The sequence below is a fragment of the Cyprinus carpio genome, chromosome A4 (assembly GCF_018340385.1).
Source record: "Cyprinus carpio isolate SPL01 chromosome A4, ASM1834038v1, whole genome shotgun sequence".
NCBI lineage: Eukaryota > Metazoa > Chordata > Actinopteri > Cypriniformes > Cyprinidae > Cyprinus > Cyprinus carpio.
In genome coordinates, this window is record NC_056575.1 from 15,466,642 (window position 1) to 15,489,366 (window position 22,725).

General features: G+C 37.5%; 1 pseudogene; it reads left to right on the plus strand.

The window, feature by feature from the left end:
* Window positions 1-22,725, plus strand: part of LOC109064695 — a 98,762-nt pseudogene that overhangs the window by 39,168 nt on the left and 36,869 nt on the right.

The following is a 22,725-nucleotide window of genomic DNA, read 5'->3' on the forward strand; positions in this document are numbered from 1 at the left end:
AGAACTTCAGATTTATTCATATAGCAGCAGTGTAAATATCAGATGTGTTAATAATAAATGAAATCAGACTAATTTAGTCCAATTATATCAGTGAATCAATTTTCTGACATCTTGTGCTGTTCGTTTCATGACCATTCTTCAATGGTCATGAAACGAACAACACAAGATGCCAGAAAATTTATACTGTACCTCCATTTAAGATGTACAACTTCAATCAGGCCTGAAAATTACCCATTCTATTTGAGACATCTTATCCATATCTGTTCCAGCAGTGACTCAGACCATGATTCAGAAGATCTCTCTTTTAAGATGCGGTGCGTTTCCTTTTTAACCTATCTCACATACATTACAAGCACTCCTATTTTGACTCAGCATGTCCTTTCAATGCTGTTAGGTGTCCTCTGAAAAAACATAAAGAAGCTGTAGCATTCTAATTATATAAAATGTATCACTTATCAGATCTGTCTTCATCATCTAAAGAAGCCAGTGCAGAATTCAGTGAAAAGCAGAAAGAGAGAATCTCCAGGAGTCAGAGAGCAACAGAGAGTGTGAAGTTGGTCAGTTGTTGAGTTAAAGAGCAGAACAGCAGCAGATGTAATTGGACATCTGGAGAATTTGATGTGCAGCTCTTATAAAAAGAACATCACACATCATGTCCATTGGGATTGTGAAAGTAAAGATGTCTTTCCTTCATCCCTCTTTCTTTGTCACTCACTCTGTTTTTTTCTCACTCAAGAGTGTTTCACACAACTTTCTTGTGTTAAATAACCTGTTTTGTTGTATATTTGCATTATTGCAGACTATTAGACACAGATCAAACAAGCAGCCTTTTCTTTCTTTCTTTTGGCAATGAAATGATGTTCTGTAAGGGACTTTAAGCCCACAAATGCATCATCATCATGAATTGTAAAGGAAATGTTGGAATTATTCATTGCATGTGCTCATTTTCCACCAGCTTTTGTTTGCAGCTCTTATGTTGCTGAGAACCTTGGATTTTAGTGTCTTTTGTTATGGTGGATTATTTATGAGTGTGTTGGAGATGTTCTGTGCTCTCCAGTATTGTTCTGGATTCATCTCTTGAATAGTCTTCCTTGTGCTGCTGAATCGCAGCTCTGCATTGTGTTCTAGGTGCTGTTGCTTTGATAAAAAGCTCAATGAGCAGGGCGAAACAGCATGTCTGTAGTTCTTTCCTCTTTTCTTTCCATTTTTTTCACTTTTTGACTTATTTTTAGGGAGAAGGAAATAAAGGAAAATAATCCCCTCATCTCTCATTTCTGCACAGATAATGCAGCTCCATATGAACTCACTCTGAACCTTATACAGTAAAACACTCTCACAGGGAGCATGAAATCATGATATTATTTGAGAAACAGCAATAGCGTGAATATTTGATATTTTTAGAGCTGGAATTCATGAGGGCATCCCAGATCAGACTGTTCTCAGCAAATAAACCCTTGTTTTATGATCAAGAATAATTGAAAAGAAGCAGTAGTGGAGGCTGGAACTGTTATATTGACTAGTGATGCTGTTTACAGCCAGAAACCTGAAATATGTCCAATTGTCAGCCCTGTGTTTCCGTGTTTTGTGTTTCCTCCCCTCACATGCCCCGATGACCCAGTTTTCCCTCATGTTATATTATGATCATTTATTCCAGGTGTGTCTAGTTAATTATCCTTGTTTCCCTGTGTACTTAAGTTCTAGTCAGTTCAGTCTGTCTCTGTCGGGTCTTAAATGTCATCTCCATATGATACTTGTGTGTTCCCTTGTGTTGAAGAAATTAAAGTTCCTCAGTCTAGCCCACTGACTGTTCCTCAGTCAAGCCTGCCGGCAGCGGCATTCATAAGCCCGCTGGCCACTCCGAAGTCAAGCCTGCCAGCCACGCTGTTGTCAAGTCCGCCAGCCGCTCCAGTCTTAAGCCTGCCAACCATGCCTTTTACCCCTAACCAACTGAGGAATCTGAAAAGGAAAAGGCCGTTGGTTCTAGTCTCTAGGTCCGCTCCAGTGTCGGCTCCAGCCCAAGAGCTTGCTCCAGTGTCGGCTCCAGCCCAAGAGCTTGCTCCACTGTCGACTCCAGTCCCAGAGCTCGCCACAGTGTCAGCTCCAGCCCCCAAGTCTAGCCCAGAGAGGGCACTAGTCCCCGAGTTTAGCCTAGAGAAGGTCCCTGTCCCAGAGTTTAGCCCAGAGAGGGCTCCAGTCCCAGAGTCTAGCCCAGAGAGGGTCCCTGTAACCGAGTTTAGCCCAGAGAGGGCTCCAGTCCCTCAAAGGCTCCTCCGCCATGGCCTTCTGAACTATCTGCTCCGCCATGGCCTCCTGAACTGTCGGCTTCACCATGGCCTCCTGAACTGTCTGCTCCGCCATGGCCTCCTGAACTGTCGGCTTCACCATGGCCTCCTGAACTGTCTGCTCCGCCATGGCCTCCTGAACTATCTGCTCCGCCATGGCCTCCTGAACTGTCGGCTTCACCATGGCCTCCTGAACTGTCTGCTCCGCCATGGCCTCCTGAACTGTCGGCTTCACCATGGCCTCCTGAACTGTCTGCTCCGCCATGGCTTCTTGAACTGTCTGGTCCGCCATGGCTTCCTGAACTGTCTGCTCCGCCATGGCCTCCTGAACTGTCTGCTCCGCCATGGCCTCCTGAACTGTCTGCTCCGCCATGGCCTCCTGAACTATCTGCTCCGCCATGGCCTTCTGAACTATCTGCTCCGCCATGGCCTCCTGAACTGTCTGCTCCGCCATGGCTTCTTGAACTGTCTGCTCCGCCATGGCCTCCTGAACTGTCTGCTCCGCCATGGCCTCCTGAACTATCTGCTCCGCCATGGCTTCCTGAACTGTTGGCTTCACCATGGCCTCCTGAACTATCTGCTCCGCCATGGCCTCCTGAACTATGGGGTGGGGGCTGGGGAGGGGAACTGTCTGCTCCGCCATGGCCTCCTGAACTATGGGGGCTGGGGAGGGCTCCTGAACTGTCTGCTCCGCCATGGCCTCCTGAACTATCTGCTCCGCCATGGCTTCCTGAACTGTTGGCTTCACCATGGCCTCCTGAACTATCTGCTCCGCCATGGCCTCCTGAACTATCTGCTCCGCCATGGCTTCCTGAACTGTCAGCTTCACCATGGCCTCCTAGTCTGCCTGCTCCGCCATGGCGCCCCGAATTGCCTGATCTACCATGGCTCCTTAGTCTGCCTGATTCGCCATGGGTCCCGGAACGGGTACCGCCCTGGAGGCCATCCATCCCTGTAAGTGTGTCCTGAAAGGCCTCCAGAGCACCCACCCACCGTTGACCTTCCGGGAGTGGGGTATAATGTCAGCCCTGTGTTTCCATGTTTCGTGTTTTCCTCCCCTCACGTGCTCCATGACCCAGTTTTCCCTCATGTTAAATTATGATCATTTGTTCCAGGTGTGTCTAGTTAATTATCCTCATTTCCCTGTGTACTTAAGTTCTAGTCAGTTCAGTCTGTCTCTGTCGGGTCTTAAATGTCATCTTCACGTGATACGTGTGGGTTCCCTTGTGTTGAAGAAAATAAAGTATATTATGCTTCTGGATCTCCTGCGTCTCCACGCTCCTTCATCTCCTCGTTCCTACACAGTAGGCACATCATGACACCAATACTGTCCTGCAGCGCATTAATGTCCCCACTAATTTCACGTTTATGTATGTGTACAGCACACTGTAAAGTTGAAATCTAGTGTTTGTGCTTAAAAAATTATATTGGCAGTTAGTTTGTAATTATTATATTCAAACACTAATAAGTTTGTAGTACTATTATGTAATTAGTACTATTATACTATTATAGTCTTTTGACTACAATTTACTGTACTTTGTTTATTTCTATATGTTTTGTACTGTATTGTATACTATTTCATAAAAACAGTATGCAGTTTACAGTGTAGACTGTTTTAGATTTTTAGATTTGTATATAATGGTTCATAAGGAAACATTTGACCTAACCATCAATAAGACATGTGATCATACAAATTCGTATAAATCAGCCACCAATTCGCCAAAACTTAAAATAGTTACAAACTGCCAAGAGAGGGTGTTAATGCTGATTTAAGATGCCAGATTAAACATTGAAATCATGTAGTCAGCCCAAATTAGCTTCAAACACATGTATGCGTGTGAAAGTACTGTAAGTGTGCTTATTTACAGTATAAATGAGAAAAAGACAAAGAGAGATAGAGAATAAAAGACAGAGATTAGCCATCACACGTTTTTGATTCCACCGCAGGCTCTTTCACCCCTTTGTGTTGCAGTTCTCTGGAGCTTCTGCTCATCTTTATGTTTTTAATTAAGACACCATTTTTCTATTCATATTTTTCTGTTTCTCTACTTCTGTCAAATGCAAATCATTGTCATATAGATTTAAATAGCACACTGCTAATTGTTTTCCAGTGTAGAGAATGTCAGAGCGGGCGGGGCCTACTCTTACCTGATATATTGATTAATACATTCATTGTAAATGCATTAAATCAGTCCTCATCCAGCGCTTATTCTGTTATATATCAAAAGGTCTGTCTGTGCTCTAATAACTCGAGCTGGTGGCAAAGTGCCGGCATCTGATAAATCACATTTGGATCTCGTCACTCGCGCAGACTGCCTGCAGAGAATTGATTAGTGGGTGACAGACTCTGTTTGCTACTGTATAAGTCTATCCTTTGGCTTTCTGGGGCTCAGGACCTACTCTCTCTCTGTACACTGGCTCATTTTAATGTCAGATACTGTAGCAGCGGATTGTGAGTAGATTTGCCCCTGCCAGCGATGAGGTTTATATGTCATAGTCACTCAATCAGGCTTATTTCTCAACTAATTTCAGCCTCTCAGATTAAATGATGCTGCCACAGCCCTTCAAATGCAGTTATTCAGCCAATAACATGAGCCTATTAGAGGTCGATGCAGTAGATGTTGAGTTTTCTTATTTTCCACAGACTGGAGAGGTGACATTCTGCCCTCTGGGCATAAATACAATGGCAGAGTGAGGCTGCAGTTCTTATACATCACATACATCTCAAAATCATTGCTTTAAAAGCATATTTAAGACATTAAATTTGAGTTGCACATTAAATATGTGGAACTGAGTCTTGACTAAATGACTCACAACTGTTGGCTGGTGTTTTATTCTTTCCTTATTTATAAAAGACAACATTTGTAAACACATGAAATTAAGGATTTCACGCTCTCACTCTGAATACTTACAAATAAATAAACTTTATCAATCAAAACAGAGGGTTTCAAATTTTCATAATTCTAGTTCATTTAGTTCAGCTTTACTGCGATTCAAATTTGAACAGGATAAACAGTCACATTTGTTTTATTAGCTCAAACATAGTGTGCTCTGTCCCAAAACCTAGTGAAGTGCCTTGCTGTCTACTGTCTACATAGACAGCTGCCTTCTAAAGAAAGATTTTCAGTGAAATTGAGAAAGTACACTAGCAAAATATACAAAATATGTAATAAAATAAACTTGAAATGTAGACTATTTTTTTGTAAGGGATTTTAGATCATGGTGCTTGTGTGGGAGATGCAGATTTGAGTCTATGAGCTGTATAACATTTGAGCTTGTACTGAAATACAGCCTCAGGGCTTTTTTCTGTGGTTTTCTAGTTGAGAAGGCAATGACCTTTGCCCTGCAGTCACAAGCCAGACAGACCTTGTCTGAAACTACTTATTAAATGTCAGTGAAGGGCATTTACACTCAGTTATTCAGGCATTTATTGTAATACTATCACTGTACAAAATTGTGAGTTTGGTTGAAGGTGTCATGCCTTATATTAAGACTTATATAACTAAAAGTAGTTTTTTTTTTTTTTTTTTTATATATATGATTCCGTTTTCAAGTGTCCTGAATATGCTGCAGTATAGAGGTACAGCATGAACTCTTCCCTGCACGACTTCCTCCAGCGTATCTGTTAATGAAGCGGGGCTGCAGAATCCCTCTGTTTAGCTTTCGTCTCACAGACACTGTTGAAGACATAATTGAGCGAGGTTGAGTCTCATGGTTCATACTGGTACTGTTCATTGACATTCTAGTGTTGTTGAACTGCTTAATCAGGCACATATGCAAAATGTAAGCTGTCAGAACTCCAGACAGAACTCTTACCAAGCTTTTTTATGCCACCATCACACCTCATGTGCTGTCAGAGTATAATAGCAACTTAACGATGTCAGCAGTAATAAAATATATTTAAATTTTAAATTTTTAATCTATCTATCTATCTATCTATCTATCTATCTATCTATCTATCTATCTATCTATCTATCTATCTATCTATATCTGTCATCTATCTATCTATTTCACTCTATCCATCTATCCATTTGCTCTGCATCTCTCAAGATTTAAACTAATCCATCTGATGTGATGTGACTCACTATCTGGTTCACTGTCATTAGCGTCAGAACATCTGACAAATTAGAAGAGGGCAGAAAAAAGTCACTAAACCTATGGGAAGCCACTTGATGTGTGTCTAGCAGAAGGTTCCTCTGAGAGCACAATACCAGCTGTCTCTCTCCACACTATCAGTCCATGTGTCTGATGATCGTTCCGTCAGGTGCTTTGAGATCTGTTGTTATGATGTCATGTTCAGATGAAAGAGGCCCGACTCCTACAGAGGTTTGTGTGCTGCAACAATGAGATCCGGCATTCAGTAGCACATCTGCTTGATGGCTTCAGAGTCTGGAAAATATTCAGCCCATTTAGGACCGCAGTGTTGCATCTTTTCCAGTCAATAGCCCTGTTTTGCACACTGTCATCTGCACACAATAGCAGGGATCATTTGGAGTCTTTCTACATTCCAGATGGGATGTTTCATAATCGAATCCTTATTTTTCTCTGTTCTGTTCATTTACGGTGTCCTTGGCGACGTGCCCAGGTATGAACGCTGTGAAACTGAAAAATGTGTTTTAATTGTGTAACAGTAGGTAATTGATTGTTTAGGCCACTATTAGTCATAGTTCAGAAGCTCTGCCGGGTTCTCAATGTTCAGTGAAACCTTTTGTGAACAACTTTTCTGTTGAACCAGAGTGCAACTGTTTATTAAAGTGTTTATTTGTACTTTTACTTCTAAAGAGCACAAGGTAGTTTTATGCTCTATTAGACTTTTCTAACAAAATGTGTTTGCCAGTAGATGTAATATGCTTTAGCAGATACTGGATGAACAGGAATGTGGATATATTTCCTGAAACTTTGTCCAAATAAAGTTTGGTTTCAGTTTACCAATAAACCCCCTTTTTTTTGTACAAAACAACAAAAGTTTGTTGTAATTCTTCACCAGTGAACATGAAATCAATCTTTTGTAATGGTTACTGTTTTTTTCTGTTGATGATTGATTGTTCATTTCTTCTCTTCTAGTGGTTTGGGGATCTAGTCACACCAGTTTGGTGGGAGGACGTTTGGCTGAAGGAGGGTTTTGCGCATTACTTCGAGTACATCGGTGCTGATTTCCTCTTTCCAAAGTGGAACATGGTGAGTTTTGCTTGTTGTTATTATCTTCTATAGATCAGAAGCAGTCACTGTAATAGTCAAGTATTTTTTTTTCTTAATTGTATCAACTATAACTTGGATGGAATGAGAAAATACAAAAGATCACAAAAGATTTAAATACATAATGTACACATAGTCATATGCTATATTGTGAGAGGTATATGGTTTTCAAGCTGTTCAGATGTCTGAATCACTTAAAATAAGAGCAATTCTTTAATGCTTTTCACACACATGAGATCTTGAGCATTTATTTTTGTGCCAAGATTTAACTCAGCAGAAAACATCAACCCTTTCACAGTTCATTTGAGTTACTAGTATCTATACTTTGTTAAGTTTTGGCTGCTGAATGTTGACAACACCCTGACATTGATTTAAATTTGGTTATGGTTTCTGTGGTTAAAATAATCAAATATAAATTGCTTTTTAGTTAATATGTAGAGTGTTCTCAAAATTTTGAACCCAAAATTAGCTGAAATAACGTTTTACAATGTGATGTAATGACAAGTGTGCGTTTGATCTTACTGTCAGTAGTGAATTAGCATGCCAAATGGGGGCATGCATGGACTGGATCATTATGAGCTTGTAAAGAACAAATTGTTCCAACTGGTTTAATGGTTATTATGAGCACAGTTTGAGTTTAACTTCTTGAGCATAAAGAATCATACGCTGAGCTGTGTTATCACACGCCTCTATTTCGGTCCTGCTTCATTGCCAGAGCAACTTATGGTGCTTCATCTTTTGTTGTGTTGTAATAAAACTTTAAGTCTAGTAATCTCCAGATCAATTATCAAAGGAGAGCTGTGAAATAATAGTGCCACAGATCAAATGATGAGCTTTTGATCATACTGCATTCTGACATGTTTGAATACTCTTACCTGAGCTAGTCACAAAATGTGCAAAACTTATTTAGTGGGAAAGCTACATTAGTATCACCACACCTCTGTGATAGTCTGAACTAATTTACTAATTTAGCCTCACAGAGCTGGAATTTGTGCTAAAGCTGCCATTGAAAAAACACTTGAATTCATGGCCAGCAGACATAAACTAGAGTACAAAATATGAATAAAAAGCAATGAAAAAAAGTCACATGGTCTAATGAGTCATCCACATTCATTTTCTACATCCAGATGGGTTCATGTTTGGTGAAAGACAAGGCATAGCTTCAATCCACAATCCTCAGCCTTCTCACAGGAGTCAATAGGTTCAGTGATTTTCTAAATGGCTGTTTAAACGGCCAAGAAATATGAGGTTATTTTACCAGACCAGGTGCGTCCAAACCATCATCTCATAATGTTCCTGTATTATAGGATGGCAAACAAATCCAGGAGTGTTTGTGAACACCAGTATGAAGCCAGACACCTTCCATGGCTTCTCCAGTCACTATATCTGAACATTATTAATCTTTTATGGGAATTTCTGGAGTACAGATTCACAATGAGAACAGGACTTCTTCCCCTAAAAAAGCTTTTTCTTTCAGAAATATGATTCCACAGTTACCATCCTGCAGTTCTTCTGAAGGAGTTTCTCTTTACTAGGATCTGGATATCAGTATATATTAAGTGTATTGATGACTGTCAATTTAATTAGTCTAGCATATGTATCATACATTATGATACAACACATTTTCTTGTTTGTTTAGGCCTCAATTTCTACATATCACTTACATTTCTTAATAAAATCCACTTTCAGGTTTGTTAAAGAAAAATCTACCTGATGAAATAATACAAGGACTAACAGTTCTCCCTCTACCCTTACCAAAAAGAAGTATACTTCAAGTTTATTTTATTAAGTATACTTACTGTAAGTAAAGTTCAAGTATATTTTTAAGTATACTTTATGTAGTAAGTATACATGTATCAGTGTACTAGTAGTATACTAGTAAGTGTACTATTTCAATTATATTTTGGTTTGGATTGGATTGGTTTATTTTATATAAAATTATACTCTGAAGTATACTTATAGTATAACGGTAGTAAACTGTGTACACAACTAGTTTACATCTATGTTTTTAATTTGTACTGCAAGTATACTAAAAGTGAACTTATAGGTATACTGATAGTTTACTAATTAAATGCTTGTAGCATTTTTATTACACTTTGAAGTACAGTCTCAGTAAACTACCAGTTTAGTAGTATTATACTGCAAGTGTACTTGCAAGTTTTCTTTAATTAAACTTTACAAACTATCTTAAGTGTCCTACTATGTCCCTATTTAGGTATTTATTTGTATGTGTTTTGTTATATAAATATCTGAACATACAAAACAAAAAAAGAAATAGCAAGGTATTTGCTTGTAAACAAAAACATTTTATTCTAGCTTCATGCATTCTATTTTATAAATACTTGAATGTGGGTAAGTTTCATAAAAAAAAAAAGGAAAAAAAAAACTATGAAAAAGGACTATGAATTGGATTCATAATGATAATCAAAACGTAGATGGAGTCGATCAACACCCCGGAGCTTGACAATCATTACATCTTCATGGGTCGACATTTCATTCCATAACGTTACACAGTTTTGATGCTGTTTTATATCTGAAGATCTTGTTAGGTTACATGTGGAAGCATCTGTTGTTTCAGTTTCTTTTTCGCTTGTGTTTTGGAAATTCTGTACAGAAGATGTGTAATAGCGCCCCATACTGGATAACAATAAAAACAAGGATTCCTGGAGTGCAAGTATAGCTCAAATACATTCAGACTTTTTTCCTAAGTATAAGTCAAGTATACTTTAAATGTTATTTTTAAGTATATTTCTAAAAAGTACATAAAAAGTAGACTGAAAGTATACTTTCCTACTTTTAGTTTAAAAGAAGTATACTAGTACACTTGAATAAACTTCTTTTTCGTAAGGGTAGAGCTGCTTTTGTTTGAGTGTAATGGTGTTAGTAATTAGCATAATGCTATTGCGGTCCAATTTTAGTGGCCTGTAATGCCATTACTGTGATGCACTCGATTGTAAAATGAAATAAGTACACAGGTCATCAGCACAACAAAACGTAACCCAATTTACCAATGTTTATGACACTGAGGGCTTCCAATGTTTATTACACTTTGCTATGAATTAGCAGTCATGCTGATTAAATCTGTTTGGATCTTCTAATCATGAGACACTTGAGTTTTATTGTGAGCTTGTGTGAAGATTATTGTGGGTTGCTGGTTATGACTCAGGCATGATGTGTCTTACAATGGACATAGTGTAAACTTATGCCAATGTATGTTAAGTTTAAGTGCTAAAAGCTGTTAAAAATACTAAATTACTAAGTTTGTAAAAATAAATAACTTATTTTTATTTCTCCAATTTGAATTACTACTTTTAGTTTACACCCTCACATTCTCATTCACATTCACATTCACATAAGGACCTTCCCATCCGTCTGTCAGAGTATTTCATACCTCTCTGATCCAAGCCACCTTGGTTATGGGGCATCAGCCAAGCAGAGAGACCATTTAGGGAATGTCATTTTATGGAGAAATTTTGTTTTGATGGAAACACTTCAGTACGCTGATAGGATGACCGTAAGCATTCCCCTACCAAAATATGGATGAAATTGCATGTTTCAGTCTAAACCAGAACTGAAAACTCACAAATGCACAGAGAAATGTTGGGAATGGATTTGACACGGACCTGTAATAGGTCATTAAAACAGCCTATAGGTTCCTTCACCTGCTCATAAGTACTGGACTGTTGGTTTTCCTACACTTTCTCACATCCATCATGCTAGAGATGCTTTCAGAGAGGTTTGGTTACCCATAAGGCACTGCCAGGCATCACTGCTGTCTCTGACTTTAAAGTGGTTGATCAGTGTGAAACGTCAGGTGCATTAACAGCAGGTGATGAGGTTGAGACGTTAATAAGCAGGATCTAAATGACGTATCATTGGACGTAAACACCTTGTTGAGAGCACATATGGGCCAGATGGAAGCTCTTCTTATTGCACTCATTTTATAGTGCACATTACGTGACTTGCATCCAATGAGCTCTATGTCAACAGCTGTTCTCTTTCTTTCTCATTCTGTCTGTTTCTCTGTATTCACATTAACCATAATGTTGTAAATTTATTTGAAGGCCTCATTTGCTATTGATTATATGTATGTATGCACATCAACCTTTGAGGCTCATATTAGTCTGGATAATAAAGTAACTGCCCATCAGAAAATAAGACAGATGCTAATAAGTCAGCTGTCACAAAGTGTTATCTTCTAGAAGACAACTTAAGTGCTGATATAAATAGCATGAGAAATTAGGACACTGATTTCAAGAAGTCTGTACTTTCTCTAAGATCTTCTCTCTGAAGTTAAATACAGTATGAGGGATAAATTATTGCAGCAGTCCATTATGCAAAACATGTTTCTTTTTTTATGTTTCACGAATATCTGAAGGTAACTGTACCTCAGATATAATTCTATTGAAGGAAATTTTACCCTTCATTAGCTGATCAAAAAGAAACTAATGGCAGAGCCGTCCAGCAGACACTTTGATCTACAAATATCATAAAAATTCACAGATCAATCTTAGTTCGGAAATCAGATACCTGTAAGTATTCTGTGTACTGATTTGTATGACTTTTCACTTTTATGTTAGTCTTTTTTTTCTAATGTAATTTCATTAATCTGCTTTTAGCAGAATGTCAGAATATAAAATGGAAATTTTGTTGAAACGATCAAGGTCAGAAATTAAACTTTCCATTAAGGGGCAATATTTACCAGAGTAATATATTTCCAGAGACTTTTGAAAGGGACATTTTCCCTATTAAATGTATATGTGTGTTTTATTTTTGGTGGCATTTTTACCCCAAACCCCCAATCATTTCCAACCCTGGAAGTAACCAGGATTGAGTTGGTTAGTAGAAAATGTCTTCTTATCCTGACATAAAACTATAATTCTAATGAACATTTGTTTCTTTATTCATTTCCGTATGTTGTTTGTTTGAGCTCAAATCCCTTGATTAAAATATCCTGCTCTCTTGGATTAATGTCTTCAATGGGATTCTTAATCAAGCTGCCAAAAGCTTTAATGGGCAAGAATTATTCATAATGATGGAGAATAAAGGTGTAATAAAACATTCAAAGTATCAAACCCAGACGTGTTTATAGCAGCTGATAGTTTGCTGGCTTTCTCTTAGTCACACACATTTATTAAATACATGGATGAGAAAATAAATAAAGAAAAATAATAAAAAGTTAATTTAATATAATTTTGAATTTGGTCAGTCAGTGCAGAGGTTTTGCCAGAGAGCCCATTATGAAGATGTTCTGGATATAAACCTGCAGTGTGATGCATTCATATATAATTCATCCATTTATATCATATACGGTAACTGGCAAACCACCACTTTCAAATGAGCAACAGGAAAACAGTGTTACTAGAGAAGCACATTTTGCTGAAATGTATAAGTGTTTGTGGTGTTACATTGATCAGGGTTCCTAAAAGGGGTCATATGATGCAATTTCAAGTTTTCCTTTCTCTTTGGAGTGTTACAAGCTGTTCGTGAATAGATAAGATCCCTAAAGTTACAAAGACTAAAGTCTCAAACCCAAAGAGATAGTCTTTATAAAAGTTAAGACTCATCCATGGCCTCCTAAAACACCTCGTTTAAACACGCCCCCACATGTCTACATCATGGTGTGCGAAGATTTGCATAACGCCGCCAAAATGTTCGCACAAAAAAAGAAGGCATGACTTTGATTCTCGTGATTCTCTAGATGTTGTGGAGACACTGTGCGTTTCATTGTGAAAGCGAAAATATTTTGTTTGGCCTTCCAAAAGTGGACACAACTAGAAATCAGTGGTTAAGATGTATTTACTACACTGTTCCAGAACAGTTCAACCCAAATATTCAGATGTGTGCTGCACATTTTATAAAGGACTGTTTCCTGAACCTGGGAGAGTAGACTACAGTGCTGGCTGTTCTGACTCACAGTCTGTAAGTATGTTTAAATATTTAAAGGATTTACCACTGATGATTCAAACGCAAGTTTTGAGAAGTGTAGAGTGCTTGTTATTTGTTGTTTCTCTGATTACAAATGCAGACATGGTTTTATGTTTACACAGCGCGATACAATGCAATGCACAAAAAGACAGTATAAGTCATTATAATCAGTAATTATGTCCCCACTGGATGCAACACATGCCTAGTTTGTAATGGGTTTTATTGGTTTTGTCTCATCGCATCGGGACACGGCATCACAGTATGGTAAGGGTGTAAGATTTCCGTCACATGCTTGAGGTATTCAGCCAATCACAATGTACTGGATAGCTGGCCAATCAGAGCACACCTTGCTTTTCAGACCGATGAGCTTTGTAAAAAACGACGTGTTTCAGAAAGGCAGGGCATAGAGGAGAAACAATAATGTACAGTATGTGGAAAATAATGTGTTTTTAAACCTTAAACTGCATAAACACATTACATTACACCAAATACACAAAATAATGTTCTTTTTAGCAACATTATATGACCCCTTTAAAATAGGAAATAACCTAGTATCAGAGTAACATCTTCTTCATGTGCTCCAGAACGACTGACTGTGTTTGAGATTGTGACTCTCTGCTGATCCACAGACACAGTGAATGATGAGGGTCTTTTTCATCTGACCTGAAACTTCTGCCTGTCTTTATAGTGAATCTTACAGGGAGACATTTGATCAGAGCAGAGAGACAGCGAGACCCTCTGCACAAATCACACACACACACACACACACACACACACACACACACACACACACACACATATACACACGCGAGACCAGAGAGATCTCAAAAATGAGTCGTGTTGGCTCTTGTGTGTCAGCAGTGAATGTTCATCGCATAAGTGGATTGTGGGAAGCTGCTTCAGATATAAAGGTTTCAGATGTGAGAAATATGAGCTGAATTTTCTCATAACCACTTTCTAATTTCATTTATAGAGCAGCTCAAAGTGATTTTTACTTATGAAAATAAAACTGAGGCTTTTATTTGACACTTTTATGTGTTTGACACTGTAAAAAAGAATAAAGTCTCTCTCTGTCTGTCACCCACAGGAGAAGCAGAGGTTTCTGACTGATGTTCTTCACGAGGTGATGTTACTGGACGGTTTGGCCAGTTCTCATCCGATCTCTCAGGAAGTGTTTGAAGCCACAGACATCGACAGAGTGTTTGACTGGATTGCGTATAAGAAGGTAAAAGAAGCTCATCAGCTCCTACAGGAAATGATTATAAACCTTTGCTATTGAGCTGAGCTGAATGAACTGGTTTAATCTCAAAATTGAACACAAAAATACATTTCAATGAATTTCACTTCTCTTTAATATGATCATCCAACAGAAGATGAACAATGACTTTGTAAAAGAGCAGTATTGTCAGTGTAGATCATTTATTTATGTCAGGACTTCACTTCATCGCTAAACTTTATCTTTTATTAAGTCCAATAAACAACTCTGTTTGCTCGTTATTTTTCTCCCAGCTAAAGACTTCTCAGTTTATCTTTGTGAATTGTAAATGGAGTTACGTTGTTATAAGCCTCTTCACATACACAAGAAAAACAGTTTAATTAAAAGCTTTGTTGAGGACTGGAACTGTAACACTGAGAGATTGTAAGGTTTTGTGTCCTCTGAGGACTTTAGTGGCACAATAAACATTTCATCTCAGACCAGACGACATCTAATTACCTCTTTCTCACTGGAACACACTTTAAATAACTCCTGTGCCCAAATATATCCTCTCATCCTGAACATCTGAAAGCCATTAAAGGCACAAATATAAGTTAAGTATTTTTTATGTCCTCTATCAGAGTTCAAACTCAAATAAAATCTTCCATTCACTGAAGATTTGAGTTTCTGCTTCAACTCTCCCTCCAGCTGTCAGTCAGCACAAAGCCAGATTCTGATTGGCTTTTGCTGTTCCTCACAGCCCCTCCCTCTGTTCCCTGCAGGATCTGTGGGGTTATGAACTCTGTCAGTCACACTGCAGTGATCCTGACACCCAGCCGTCCCTCATCACTTCCTCCTCACACTCTAAGGACTCTGATATCCCACAACACATCCCATAAGTCCTCAGTGCTAACAGGAAGAGACACTCATCACACAGACTGTGGAGGATGGGATGCGGAGGGATGGGAATTAGATGCTGTCAAATGAGCATGTCAAAATCACTCAAAGTCAAAAAGATATAAATTTATGAAACTGCAGAAAACAGCAGGATGAGTTTCATGGAGTCCTTGTTTAGACAAACCTTAAAAAAAAACAAAAAAAAAAACATAAAAAACCTGTAAAAAACAGAACACCTGCTAGAAAAGAGCAGGGCCATAATAAATAACTGAACTTTTATTAAATATTGTTTAACATTTTATGCTACATAAAAGCATGTTAAAATGTCAATTTCATTTCATTTCATTATTTATAAATTAAATCCAGTGTTGTAATTGCTAACCAAAAAGAAAACTGTTAAAAAAAACTAATTATAAAGTAAAAATGGAATTAAAATAATATAAAATATGAATTGTAGAAGATGAATTTAAATTTAGAAAACTTACAACTTTACAGCTTTTGAAATTATAGTAAAACTGAAATAAAAATTAATACATTTAAACAGAAATAGAACATAGAAATGCAAACCATTTTAAAAGATAATAAAAAATATATTATTAAATACTGTAATAGTATAATATAGTATATTGTAATACTACAATAACACTGCATAAATCCAGTAGCTCATAACCAGAAGTTCAGACCCAACACTAGAATTATGATTTTGACAGCTGTCCAGCTCAAATGACACATATTTAATAAAATACAAGGTTCACATTTTTGGTTTTAAAGCCTAGAATGTCATGAATGTCATGCCCCATTGACTTCCATTGCAAGCAGTATACTATAATTTCATACTACTGTATGTATATTTTGCGGATAGATTTGTGTGTAGAGCAGGTGTAAATGAGCAGCTTTTATTGAATGTGTTTTTCTGGTGTGTCTGCAGGGAGCCGCGCTGATCCGGATGCTTGCTAACGTCATGGGACAGCCGCTATTCCAGAGAGGCCTCAATGTAAGTTAATAGTTTTCTTTCATCTTTTCTCTTTGTGGTCACAGATGAGCTCAAACGCATGTACATATTACTTCTAATGTGTTATGAATATGTTTATAAGATTCTATTTATGAATTATACATTCTACAGCTTTGCAGCTTTAACAGGCATAATACCTAAAAAAACTTCTCAATTTATTCTTTATTATTTCTTTAAATTAAATAAATCTATATAATTTCGTTAAATCCTGTGAATAATATATATATATTTCTCACAGAAAAGTTGAGTGTGTTACAATTAAATCTCACTATGTAACACTTGAATATCTCAGCGAATGTTCAGTTCTCAAGCCTCCTCAGGCTGTTCCGAGTGTCTCGTATGTTTTTGCTACGAGCGTTTGGGAGATTATGCATCCGTGTCGGTTTACACGTGTTTCTTATCTTTAGAGCTACAACAGCTTGTTGTCGCGTCGTACTCTGCCATCATGCTTGAGGTGAAACAGTCAGACAAGTGATTAAACATGTTCATGTCAGAAATGAATTTCATATCTGAAACATTCACAATCAGAAGTTTTAGAATCATTGTCTGTGACAAACCAGTTTACAGAAACGCATCCACTGCATTAAAGCACATATATCTGATATTATGTAGACGTGTTGATGTCAGTAGGTGAACGTCCAGAGCTTTTATTTTGCTGTTTGTTTATATTCACACGGTCGTCTGCTCCAGCTGAAGTGTTTTTAAGTTCTCTGAATCTCTTCCTGTGTCTGTCTAGCAATCAGGCCTCCTCTGGAGTGAACAGCAGATCTATTTATGTGTTATTAGAGAGTATTATTCATTTTGTGGAAACCATATGGCTGCTACATGAAACTACATCCTGTAATGTGGTTAAAGGATCTGGGCAGTGAACAAACAGGCTGCAGTTTTGAATCCAGTGAGAGTCAATCTGTAAAGGAATAAATGTAAATGAGTTAAAGGTACAAATCCCTCCTCCTTTAACATGTGAGTTCACACAGTTTCAGAGCTGTAAGACACACATACTGATTCCTCACCTTCTAGATCCACATAAATCACTTTTCAAAACTCATTTCACTTCTTAATGCCTGAGATGCTGTCAACGATCAGACAGTTTCAGAGTTGTTTTCTGGGTTATTTTTGTTGTTGTGGTTCAGTGTTGCTGGAAGAGCAATCAGGTCATGTTTTCTGCAGAGCAACACATTTAATGCTTCATTTACAGATGTAACATCTGCACACACAAGCTTTATATCATAGTACAAATACAGTTTTATATCGTTTTAAAAATATTTTTAAAAGTTTTGTTTATCTTTTATGCACAGTATATTTGATCTTTTATAAAAATAAAACATAAAACAATAAAATTTCACAATAAACACAATAAAAAAAATTTCTGACTAGTACGTAGAAAGCAGAAAGAAACATAAAATTATTAAATAATTTATTTTCAACACGTTAATTCATTGATGAATTTATTTTCTTTGAAATTATTATTGTATTAATTAATCATTTAAAATAAAATAATTACATTTTACTATGTTATTGTTGTTATTGTTTTTTGTTTATTTATTATTTTCAACTTTTTTGTTGTATTAACTGAATAAATTTGTACATTATTATTATTATTGTTGTTGTTTTCTTTAAGCTTCTTCTTGTATTAATCAGATTAATCATAGTTTTCTTTTTATTTATGTTTTCTTTTCTCTTTTTTCCCCTTGCATTACATCATAGTTTTCACAGGAGAAACAACCTTACACATCTGCCCGTGATCCAGCTCTTCTCTCTCATCTGCTGTCTGTCTTTCTCTGTTCACTGAAGCTCATTTCATTCTCTCTGTGTCTGTCTTTTGCTCTGTGTGGCATCTCTTCTCCTCCTCGTGTCTCTGCAAAATTGAAGCAGCAGACAGTTGTGAATGCTGAACAGTTGAGAAGCAGCAGTGGGGTTTTAGTCTCGCCCGGACCACCATTAACCAACCATCTCTCTCTCTCTCTCTCTCTCTCTCTCTCTCTCTCTCTCTCTCTCTCTCTCTCTCTCTCTCTCTCTCTGATGATGTTTATGTCTTCTTCACTGGTAAATGGAGGATGGGCTGGTGATGCAGGAGGATGAATGTCTCTTATAAAAGAAAAGAGGGAGTCATAAATGAAGTCTAGGGCTCATAGAGCTGACTGGAGTGATGAAGCGCTCCCGTCTCATTTACACACACTGCCCATCACTTTTAAAACCACTTTCAGATGGATCATATTATGGGATGTAGGAAATATTCATTCCGGCTTGAAATGTGCAAAGCTTGACCTTTGAATAGCAGAGGACAAGTGTGCTCCTGCCCTGAAGAAATAAAATTCAGTGTGTTACAGTCCATCTTCATCCTCTGGATGTGATTTGGAACCGCGGGAAGCTCCTTCCCTGGATTGTGTGCTTCATAGTCCTGTTTGTCTGCTCTCAGCGGGTTCCTGACTTGGAGAATGGCAGTCTGTGAGAATCCCTGCGAATGTTGAGAGCTAATAATTGGTTCTGAACAGAGATGAAATAGCCAGATACTCCTCGATTCAAGTTTCCAACATTCTGGAAACAGAGAAGATCCATTTTCCCATCTTCCTCTTTTTCTCTCTTATGGGAACTGTCAGTATCTCTGTCTGTCTCTGTGTGATTGATGGGGAGAACAGGTAAACACAGCACCTCACCAAACAATCTACCTTCATTGTCTCCAAATTACTTTCATATGCAAGAAAATTGTAGACATATTTCTTCTTGTATTACTTTTGAGGGAACTCATTCAGTTGGATGAATAATGAATTATTTATGATCTGCTTTGACTGTTGTGGTGAAGGCTCTTGCCGAAAACTTGTGTTTTAGCTCCGGGGGATTTGCATATCGAAAGCGATCAATCTTTTGTCTCCCTTTGTAAGTAATTTGGCTTTGCAGAATCAGAAATCAAAAACGAATGTGGTTATAATATCTGATGAAAGAATGTTCAGGATATTATTCTGTTCTGAAGAGTGTCAGAGTAACGTCTCGGTTACATATGGTAACCCTTGTTCCCTGAAGGAGGGAACGGAGACGTCACATCCCAATTCGTCGGTCATCCGACGTAACATCAAGAGTGACCGACTGAAAGGGAACTAGCCAGTGCTAATTAGAGTAAATTACTTACATATACGGCCATCCCACTGGAATATGTTGAGTTATGAAATGAGTCTTTAGATCTCTTCCCAGCTGTTTATATAAGCAAAAAAGTCAAATGACCATGTCCTTTATTTAAGATGCATATTTATTAATAATAATCAATTAAAATATTAATATTAAATCAAAATGTAAGGTTTGAACTAAAAAATTAATTTTATTTTGAAAAAAAAAAGAAAAAAAAAAAAAGGTTGTAACAACATTTTAATAAGTTGGTCCAAAGTATGTATGTATGTATTTATTTTTACTTTTATTTTAGACTGATGTTTGGCATCATAAGTACACTCTCATCATCAAGCTTTTCCAAAAGGTAAAGAGCAGCATTATGCTGTCTATTAAAATACCTTGGCCAGTAAATAAACAAATAAATAAATACTTACATGCATACTAAAAATAAATAAATAAATAAATAATATAAATAAATACCTTAGATAACTTAAATAAAATAATATAAATAAATTAACTTAAATAACTTAAAGTGCCCCTATTATGCCATTTGTAATGGTCCTAATATTGTTTTGGGAGTCTCCTACAATAGGTTTACATGCATGCAAGGTCAAAAAACGCTTTTGTTTTCTCAAAATATGCATTTAATATTACCACATTTTCCAACGATTCTTAAATGATTTGTTTGAAGCAATTCTAAGATTCAGTCTCTCTAAACCCCTCCTTTCCGTGAACCTGCTCTGCCCTGATTGGTCAGATGGCCCAGTCTGTTGTGATTGGTCTACCACATACAGCACATGTTGGAAACCATACACCCATTGCCATAGTTCCATATCTTGAACGCTCAATAGAAAATATAAACATCTATTATTTATCACGCTGACAGGTTGTGGTTCAGTGGAGCTAGTTGGTCCGAATAAACTGGGTACTGAGCCATTTTTCAAGAGAAGTGTTTTGTGAATCCCCGATATAAGAGAAGCAGTCGTCAGTAAAATGATGGGAACACAAAAAAGATTGGGGTTGATTTATACACTCCATGATGTGTAGCCGTCGGAAGTGGGATTCAAATTCCCAACAACTCGTTTAGGCTGTTCAGAGTCGATTCTTTGTTTTGGGAGACAATAACTTTATTTATTGTGCACTTTTGGTTTCACAACTTTACATTCACATACAGCTACATTACACACTGCATCAAAGGCCATATTCAATATGGCATAATAGGGGCACTTAAAAAAAAAAGTCCTCAGAATTAAAATGGACTATTTTACCCAATATCTCTATGTGCATCATGTTACAAAAACTATATGTAAACAGTAGAAAGCTGTCAGGATTGCCTTCTTCCTGTCTCAATATAAGAGCTTTTGGTCACTAAACAGTGGTGGGTAACAACATATTCATTGAAATACACATTTTTAGGCCAAGCAGACTGGAAAATGTCAAGACCAACATAAAATGGATCGTGGCTGCTATGCAAATTTATGCAAATGAGCAGAATGGGTATTTCATACAGCACATTCAGCAGGCAGTTTCTACCTACTGAATGAGACTGGATTGCAGGGATAGTGGTCAAATATAGAATGAAATGTACTTACACAAGCACAAAATGCAGCAACTGAGCAATCAGTGTCAAATATTCATAATAATAATAATAAAAATTATTCCAAACTTCATAGTACCGCTTTTCCGAAGGATTTCAGCCTAGTAGCTTTTATTTATTTATTTGTTTGTTTATGTGGTTGTTGGTTTCAGAATGGTTACATCACAGGAAATGTTTTACTTTAAGGTGCAAAATATTATTTTAATTAACTAAATAATTAAAATTGTAATAAGTAAATAAATATTTAAATAACTGAAAATGTTTTTTTTTTATATGATATAAATAATTTTTTTTATTTAAATTCAAGCTAACGTATGGGTGAAATTGAAATTATATATATATATATATATATATATATATATACTGTGTATATATACACATTTATATGTATCTTTATTTGGTACAGCTGTTCAATTTCTTGGTAACACAAATTGCTAATCGGTCAATCACATGGCAGCAACATAATGCATTTAGGCACCTAGATGTGGTGAAGACGACTTGCTGAAGTTCAAACCGAGCATCAGAATGGGGAAGAAAGGGGATTTAAGTAACTTTGAACGTGGAATAGTTGTTGGTGCCAGACGGGCTGGTCTGAGTATTTCAAAAACTGCTGATCTACTGGGATTTTCACACACAACATCTCTAGGGTTTACAGAGAATGGTCTGAAAAAGAGAAAATATCCAGTGAGCGGCAGTTGTGTTGATGTCAGAGGTCAGAGGAGAATGGGCAGACTGGTTAGAGATGATAGAAAGGCAACAGTAACTCAAATAACCACTTGTTACAACCAAGGTATGCAGAATACCATCTCTGAATGCACAACACGTCGAACCCTGAAGCAGATGGGCTACAGCAGCAGAAGACCACACCAGGTGTCAGCTAAGAACTGGAAACGGAGGCTACAATTCGCACAGGCTCACCAAAATTGGACAATAGAAGATTGGAAAAATGTTGCCTGGTCTGATGAGTCTCGATTTCTGCTGCAACAGATGGTAGGGGCAGAATTTGGTGTAAAGAACATGAAAACATGGATCCATCCTGCCTTGTTTCAACGGTTCAGGCTTCTGGTGGTGGTGTAATGGTGTGGGGGATATTTTCTTGGCAGACTTTGGGCCCCAATTGAGAATCGTTTAAACGCCACAGCCTACCTGAGTATTGTTGCTGACCATGTCCATCCCTTTATGACTACAGTGTTCCCATCTTCTGATGGTTATTCCAGCAGGATAATGCACCATGTTGCAAAGCTCATAATTATCTCATACTAGTTTCTTGAACATGACAATGAGTTCACTTTACTCAAATGGCCTCCACAGCCACTAGATCTCAATCCAATAGAGCAGCTTTGGGATGTGGTGAAATGGGAGATTCACATCATGGATGTGCAGCCGACAAATCTGCAGCAACTGTGTGATGCTATCATGTCAGTATGGACCAAAATCTCTGAGGAATGTTTTTAACACCTTGTTGAATCTATGTCTTGAAGAATTAAGACAGTTCTGAAAGCAAAAGGGGGTCCAA